Here is a 9,286-nt window from a genome sequence, read left to right as displayed (position 1 = left end):
TGGTAATGAGCGGCAGGTCGTGTTTGTGTGCCCGTATATACTACGTCTAGCCTTTTCTACTGAAGGATGCATTACAAATTGCCGTCAAAAAGCGCTCGCGGATTTCATCGAGTTCGACAGAATTTTATCGCGTTGCACTGACTTGACAGCCCTTGGCCGGGAAAAAAATCCCGAGTCGCTCCGTTACATAGAATCGGCATTGCTAAGCTAAATATGGAGTATTAGCGAATAACGTTTTAAGCGAAAATCAATGCGAATTATAAGACTTAAAACTTGTACCGTGTTTTAGCAATTTCACACAGAAACTTAATGGAATCACAATTTCGTTTAATGAAATAATTAATTTATCAATTTCACACAGAGCTATTTACTTCATTTACTTTTCTCTTTAACTTTAAAGATAGTGGAAATAAAATGCATGGGAAACTATTCTTAGAAGTTGCACTCAACCAAATATGTGCCTATTTTTAAAAAAGCCATATTCTTTTTTGCTGCAAATGCTGGTAAATAAAAATTTACATTTTCTGGCAATTTTCTATTTTTCGAAAATTAAAATAAATAAATAAATGCAAGGCGCGTTAACCTCCGAGCTTCTCTTCCAATTCGTGCTCCTTTTAATTTCTCCTACAAATTGGTGGGACGGGACCTACATACTTGTTTAATGCTGACTCCGAACCGCACTACAAGGCAAATGAGTTTTCACTGGAGCTTTTCATGGCAGAAATATACTCGGAGTGCTTGCCAAACACCGCGGAGGGGCGACTCCGCTCAGAAAATATTCCTTTTATGTATCTTTTTTTCGGTATTTAAAAATCATTTGGATCGAAGCTGCTTGGAATTACAATTCAGCAATTAAATTTATACGTCATTTGAAATTAAAACAATTTCATCTTGATTTTAAACAAACAACCCAGCAAACACTCGGAGTCAGCAATTAGTCTGAAAGGAGTCCAAACTTTGGATCGTTTGCACTCGTTATTAACTCATTTAGGAGCCTGAAGCGAATGCTATATGCTCATATTTTGTCTCTAACATAAGTCTTATACAGGCCTCCTTCCGATATCATATATGAGCCTTATTGGCGTCATATACTGCTAATTTTGAGTATTTTAATGACACTACTTCAGGGCTTTTAGGAAGAATTTTTGACATATATCCGAAGCGGAAAACATAGGGGATAATATTGTTGTGATAAAACTGCCACGAGGATAAGATAGAAATAAGTATTAGTTGAATTAATTATTTATTTAGAATATATTGTCGCAGAAAAATTTCTGAGTTTTTATTCCAGAGCTGACTAGTTTACTGATTTTAATATATTTCGTTTGTTCATAATTTCATCAAATTGAAGTCATAAAAGGCTCTAAGGTGATAGCATCTTTGAAGCTGATATTTTTCGGACCCATATTGAAGTCCAGAACTGTAAGAAAATGTTTATAGGGTACACATATTTACGCAAACAAAGCTACCCCTGAAACATGCTCACGACGCTCATAATTAAAGAATCCGAAACGAGTCCAAAATATATGGGCAATGTAGGAATCAGAAAAGCGTCGAAACGCGTAGAAGGGTAAAAGAAAATTAAATTTTTGCCTTTTATTTAACGGCCTAAAAGCTTCTAACCTAGCATGCAAAATTATCATTTATCAAATATTTATGTTCGTCAAAGCGAGTTTGGAACAAATATTGATACTTTTTTATGACAATTTTTCATTTTAATATAAAATGAATTACATTTGTACATTATTGTTAACCTTGCCATTCTTTTTTTTGCATAAGCATCGACGTTTTTCCGCTCATGGACGCTTGTCGACATTTTTAATGTGACCGCAAAGCTGCCACGCTCTGTCCAGGTGTGTCGAACTATATATGATCCCAATAAGCGCTGACGATGCCTAATCAATAGGCGATATAGGTGTCAGATAATCAGAGTTTATTAGAGTTAAAAATGACGCCGGAGAGTTCCAGTAGAGTATAATATGAGCTGTTTAAACGCCTTTTAAGACTTATGTCGGACTCTTATTTAGGCTGAAATGATATACGTCAATAGGCTCATATAGGACGACCATTGCAAGAAGGGAAATACATTGGTTTCGGCCTCCCAAATGAGCACGTACCGACTGTAAACGCTCCAATTTAGATATTTTTCCAACTCTTTTTTGACTCAAAATGTTTACTGGGTAAACTTAAATTTTTGTAACGGCATGGATTATTGGCTAAATATTTTTAAAAAACGCTGGATTACAGATTAAAACTAATTCAACCGATAGCGTAATGGATAACTACCCACCGATATAGGACAAATTGGATACATTTTGGATTGAATTTGTGTTTGTTTCCCATATTTTCCAAAAGATTATTTTTACCCTTCTTTTGGGTAAATATTTGGGTTTTTACCCATTTTTACCATATATAACCAATTTACCGGGTATTTACCATTTGGGTATTTATTTACCCCTTTCCCATCTCTATCAATAAGGTCTTCAACGAATAAAACTTGACTAATTATTTCATTAAGCCTCTATATGAAATTGGCATTTAACTTAAATGTATTATACTACAAAACTCCATGCTCAAAAACGTTCGAAAATGTTTCAGCAAAACGTTTTTGAAATTCGTTTCCATAGTTTTCGTTATACAATTCTAATAAAACGCGAAAGAGAAAACTGCCTTTTATTTAATGCTGGACAGACACATTTAACTCATTATGCACCCACATAAAAACTTGTTTAATTTCGCTTCAAACATAGGCTTACATTGTAAGAAATACTATCATGAAATGAAATGAAATGAAAATGAATTGCAAAAAAAAAAAATATTTTGAGTGTACTTATTTGTATATTAAAAGTAGACAAGTAGTGAAAGTTAAAAAAAAGTAGAAACCCTAAAGTTAGTAGTGAAAATGCAGTTAAAATTATTAAAAATAAAGAAATTCAGAGAAAAACAAAAAAAAACCAGACTTTATATTTTGTTAACACTATACAATAGTTTTATCAAGTATTTTGGTCACCATATTAACCATTTGACTTTTATCAAAGAAGATAATACAGCTTCCCACTTCTAGATTAAGGCACGATTTGACTCAATATTTTATCGTTAACGGTAAAGGCGCTATGTGTGCTAATCGGTTTATGTTGTTGTTGTTGTAGCAGTGCTTCGGCCCACCTAATAGGTGCGACCGATCACAAATTGTCATCAATATCCTCTAACGGGAGTCCAAGGAAACTTGCTGTTTCAACAGGGGTGGACCATAATGAAAGGGGCGTTAGAGGCGTTGGTTCCAAATTATGTAGATGGTGTTCTGGGGACATAAGGAGACAGCCCGTGGCGATTCTGAGAGCAGTATTTTGGCAGGCCTGTACCTTATTCCAGTGAGTAGTTTTTAGGCTTGGCGACCATATAGGGGACGCGTACCATGCAATCGGCTGGCCAATTGCTTTGTATGTGGCAATGAGCGTTTCTTTGTCTTTTCCCCAAGTACTGCCAGCAAGGGATTTGAGGATTTTATTACGGCTCTGGATTTTCGGTACAATAGCGGTAGCATGCTCACCAAAATGTAGATCCTGATCAAACGTCACACCCAAGATTTTGGGGTGTAGGACAGTCGGTAGCGTAGTGCCATCAACGTGGATGTTCAAAATGGTCGACATTTGGTACGTCCATGTTGTAAATAAGGTCGCGGAGGATTTAGTCGGTGATAATGCCAGGTTTCGCCAGGCGAAAAAACTGGAGAGATCAGGGAGGTAACCGTTTATTCTGTTGCAAAGCTCATCGATCTGTGGGCCTGTGCCTGTGGCCATTATTGTGCAGTCATCGGCGTAGGAAACCATAGTAACTCCTTCTGGTGGTGAACGTAGCTTAGACATGTATAAATTAAACAAAAGTGGGGATAGGACACCCCTTATTTAATTCTTTTTGGTTTTGATGTTTCGTTTCTAAATTGCACCGATGCCTGCCGACCACCCAGATAATTTGCGGTCCACCTTTTAAGACATGGGGGAAGGGTAGACCCTTCCAGGTCTTGCAGTAACGTGCCATGGTTGACCGTATCAAAAGTTTTTGATAGGTCTAGCGCAACGAGTACTGTTCTATGGTGGGGGTTTTGATTTAAACCGCAATTTATCTGTGTGCTAAAGGCATTTCGCGCGGTGGGGTGCTATGAAATTTTCTAAAGCCATGCTGATGACAGGCTAGCTGCAAATTTGCTTTGAATTAGGAGAGCAAAATGGCTTCAAGCGTCTTGGCTGCTGGCGGTAGGAGAGATATCGGGCGATATGACTTTCCTATGTTAGCTGGCCATTTTCCAGGGAATGACAAAGGTGGAAAGAGACAGGTTGAAGACATGCGCTAAATATTTGAAACCACTCTTCCCTAGGCTTTTAAGCATCGGCATGGCTATGCCGTCTAGGCCCACTGCTTTGGATGGTTTAGCATGACCGATGGCATCCTCAACCTCTTTGGCGGTGATGGTAATTGGCGACGCGCTGAATTTATGTTTATGTGCGTGTCTGTTGGCCCTCCGTCTATCTTTGTCGACCGTAGAATGCATAATATATTGTCGGCAGAAAGCGCTCGCACATTATTTCGCATCCGACGGCACTTTATCGCCAAATGCGATGGAAATTTTGTCATTGTGCTTAGACGGATTCGGTAGGGACTTTACGGTGGACCAAAGTTTACCTACACCGGCAGAAAGGTTACAACCGCTTAGGTGCTCCTCCCATTTCGCCCGCTTGTATTCATCCACAAGCAATCTGATGCATTGGGGGTCGCCGGGATCGAGCTGTCTTATAAGGTCACGTTCTCTCGCTAAATTTGCGGCCTCCGCCGGAATGTGAGGCCGAATTTCGGGAATTCTACCGGCGGTAATGAAGCGAGCCGAGGCGGATTCAATGACCTTGCGGAAAGCACGCTCCCCTTGGCGAGCATCAGTCGGGATGGGGAGGGTAGCAAAGCGGTTGTCTGTAAAGGATTTGTATTCATCCCACTTTCCTTTTTTAAAGTTTATGAAGGTGCGTTTTTCTGTGACAATGAAGTCGGCGGTACGCTCGAGCGAAATAAGTATAGGCAGATGGTCGGATGCCAATTTTACCATCGGCTGCCAGTTGACGCAGTTTACGAGTCCTGCGCTCACGATAGATATATCAGGCGAACTGTGACAGCTTCCTCCCATACGTGTGGGGGCATCTCCGTTTATTGTGCAGAACGTCGTTTCTCTAGTTGATCCGCTAACATCTCACCCCTACTGTCTGCCTGCAAGTTTGAATGCCATAGATCGTGGTGGACATATTGAAGTCGCCTAAAATAATGCGAGTGAGTAAGGCGCTAATGTTAGGACAGTATCCACTGGGGCAACAGGTGGCAGGTGGGATGAAGATGTTGATGATTTCTAGGTTTGCATCGCCTGACCGGACAGATAAGTCTTGACGTTGTAAGACACTGTCCCTGCGGCCGATGTCGGGATCAAATAAATGACATTGCACTCAGGGGTGTAAGATAAACGCGAGGCCGCCTCCATTTCCGCTCTCACGATCTTTTCTGTGGACATTCTACCCAGAACAGGTCTGCAGAGCAGATCTTGCTTTGAGTTTAGTCTCTTGAATCGCAGCGATGCGGATGTTGTGCCGCTTCATGAAATCGACTATCTCCGTAATCTTCCCAGTTAATCCATTATAGTTTAACTGCAGACGTCGTCACTCTAGGGGGCGCTAGGGCATAGACTACGGGACGCCCTTGGGCGTGAACAATAAGGAGCCACAAAAGATTTATAAAAGTTACGTGGACGTCGGGTTTCGGGATCAAGCCCAGAACAACCTATCCGATGCAACCATCCCTTACACGAGACCCACTGAACAGAGTATGACCGTCCTAAAAAGATTCTTTTCCGGTAGATGCAGCAAACCTATATCTCAGGACCGGGGTCAGGAGAAGGACCCGGATTGGATTCGATAACTTCCCAAAGCAAGAGAATATGGAGCAGTCCCGCTGCAAGGAGCTGCTGGGAGGATGACAATTTGTGGGAGGGACGCAGCAAATTAAATGGGGTTAGACTGAAATGCCCTCACTAGGGTAGGCACCTTGTCGTTGGTGTGAGGTCTTAGCCGAACTCCATACCGCCCGACTATGAGGCGGAGCTGTTTAGGACTGACATCTACGCCGTTTCGCCATATAGGCGGGCGGCGGGATGTCGGTGACCAAGAACTGCCAACCCCCTAATCCAGCGTTTTATGCGGACCGTGCCTATTGGACGATTTGCACCCAGGGAATAAATTCGGCAGTATTCGAACGGAGCCTTCCCGATACCGGACCACCTCGGGAAGTATTGATGGCGTTACCACAGTAAGGGGCGCTGCTGTGGCGGACGGTTCTTTCCCCGCATATAACACTGAACCGCTGAGCCCGCCTTGTCGGGCAGGTGGTCATACGACCAAGATGAATGACTAAATACCTGATTGTAATAAGGACGATGATAAGAGTACTGAGTCGCAAGCCAAGGACGAAAAATACGCATTAAGCGATGCGTCGGACTCGGGGAGCGAGAGTAGTGCTGATTCAGTGAACTCCGTGTTGGAGAAGCACACAAATGAAAACGGAGTAGAAGAGTGGAGAAGGGTACGGAGCAGAGGAAGTAAAAGAGCTCTCTCGCAGTACCGTGCAGCACTAAGAATTGTACAACGCTTGGGAGCAGTGGTCGACCCAACAGAAGTAGAGATCGAGCGCTTGATATGGGCCCATGAGGCGGTAAAAGTAGGTCGAAAGTAGTTCAAAAGGTTTGCTGCGAGAAACCCTCGGTTCTGCAACCGGTATGAGGAGGAAGAAGCGTCGGATGGCAGAATGAAGAGACAACGTCGGCGGAAGGCGACAAGCCTGCTTTCAAGAGGCAGAAATGACCCAGTCCTAAAGCCGCGAGGCAGGGCAGTCGCATAGACAAGACAAGTAGGCCCAAAGCTGTAAGACAGATGGGCCCCAATAGTGAGGTAGCAACTACCTCGAAAGCTGCGAGTCAGAGGGAAGTTCCAACTACGGAAATAGGAGATAAGCCAAAGGGAGATAACGCTAAGACGGCTTTCTCGGAGGTGCTAAAGGGAGTTAACGCTAAGACTCCGGCTTTCTCGGAGGTGCCAAAGGGAGAGAAGACTAAGACTCCGGCTTTTCCCGAGAAGATGAGTGATGTGGCAAAGCAGTCACTGACTGTGGAGCTGGTTGATTGTAGCAGTCCTTTCGGACAAATGACTACTGAAAGGTGGAGATCTGTGGAAAGGAAGCTTATTAGCTTAATGCTTAAGATGATGCGGGAACAACTAAGTAAGCCCATTCCAACCTTTGATTCGGTGGATGGTGTAATGGTGTGAAGATGATAGCGTGCGACAACATCGCGAGATTGCGGTGGCTGGAGGAAGTCGTTCCAAACCTCTAAAGGCAAGGCACGAACGCGCGGTTTGAGGTGGTGGATAAAGCGCAAATCCCCACGGTACCAAAAGTTAAAGTATGGATACCATGCGTGATGAAGTCGGAGGAAACACTGCGACTTCTGCAGAATCAGAATCCGAACATACCGACACAGGATTGGAAGGTACCTATTGTATCTCGGGCTACCGAGGAAGGTCAGTTCTACATCTTCCAAATACACAAGCAGGCATAGGATATTTTGTACACGAAGCTTGGCAAAATGTCCTTTGGCACTGGCAAAATTTACATTCGACTCAGGAAAGGAGGTCCCGAGGATAAAAATCCTAACACGCTAGAGGTGGGTGAAGTCGAAAAGGACCTCAAAATCCTAAGGAAAAAAGGACAGGTGGAGGTCCCCAACGTCACCACGAAAGTGTTAGAAGAGGACCAACCACCAAATGGTGCTGCGACTGGCACAGAGGAACACCCGGCACAACAGTTACGAGAGGCTGAAGGGGGCCTCGAATACTCTAAACCAAAAGGGCAAGGGGAGGACGACGTCGTCACGACGAAGGTACTGGAGGGGGAGAAATAGCCCAATGGTGCTGCGAGTCCTACAGATAAACTTCCAACACAGTAAGTGGCGTCGAGCAAACTCCTCCTAACCCTGGAGGAGAGTGCGTTTGACGTGGCGCTGATCCAGGAGCCGTGGCTTTCATCGTGAGGAAAGGTTTCTGGACTTAGCGCGCGCGGGTTTGGCGTTTACTACGCGCAAACGGAAGGACGGGTGCGAGCTGTAGTAATGGTAAGGAAACAGCTGCATTCATATATGCTGTCTAATTACACTACTGAGGACCTCGTAGTGGTGGCCGTTGAGCAGAAGAATAAGCAGGTATTTATCCTGGCGTCCTGCTACATGGCCCATGCTGCGGAGGTTCCACCGATGGAGTGCAAAAGGCTAGTACAGGTGGAAGAGCGCAAAGGCCGGTTGGTCATAGGCGCAGATGCAAATGCGCACCACAATGCGTGGGGAGGAGCAGATACGAACGAGAGAGGCGAATTTCTATTTTGTTACACCCTGCAAACCAATTTGCAGATAGCCAACAGGGGAAATGTCCCTACATACATTGGTCCAACATCCAGCAATGTTCTGGATATTACATTGGGCTCCGAGCGTGATATATCATAATTGGATGGTTCTTGATAGATCATCCTTCTCCGACCATGCGTATATCAGCTTCAGCATCCCCCTAAAGAGGGTAGAGAAGTGAGGAACCTTTAGAAACCCTTGGTCAACGAACTGGACTAAATTCCAGAAACAGGTAGAAACAAAACTGGGACAACCCAAAGAGGTTGCCAATGTGGAGGAAATGGAGGAGTCAAATGAATTCCTAACAAGGACGCTTATGACTACATATACCAAAGCTTGCCCTATAAGAAGATTCAGAGGAAAAGGAAGCCGCCATGGTGGAGCAATGAGCTAAGTCTTCTAAGAAGACAGGTAAAAGAAATGTTTAAGCTCGTAAAGACCGCGGAAAGCGAAGCGTGTCGGGTACAGGGATATACAGAAGATCTACAAGCGTGAAATTTCCAGCGCGAAGAAAATCTCAGGGAAAAGTTTCTGTACGGATATAGAGTGCTCCAGCGAAACAGCACGGTTGAAAAAAGTCCTAGCAAGGGGAAACATAGTCCAGGGACTAATAAAGAAAGAGAACGGAGAATGGTCACGTAATAGTAAGGAATGCCTTGAGGTGCTTCTCGACACACATTTCCCATCAGGAGACGGTTTAGAAGAGCCAGCGGAAATCACTCACACTTCGATCACGAAGCGGGTAGTGCCGGGCTTGGTGACCGATATCAAGATCGAATGGGCAGTGAAAACGTTTTCTAAGTTTAA

The sequence above is a fragment of the Eurosta solidaginis genome, chromosome 2 (assembly GCF_040869045.1).
Source record: "Eurosta solidaginis isolate ZX-2024a chromosome 2, ASM4086904v1, whole genome shotgun sequence".
NCBI lineage: Eukaryota > Metazoa > Arthropoda > Insecta > Diptera > Tephritidae > Eurosta > Eurosta solidaginis.
The sequence above is the reverse complement of the archived record's forward strand: the minus strand, read 5'-3'. Positions refer to the sequence as shown.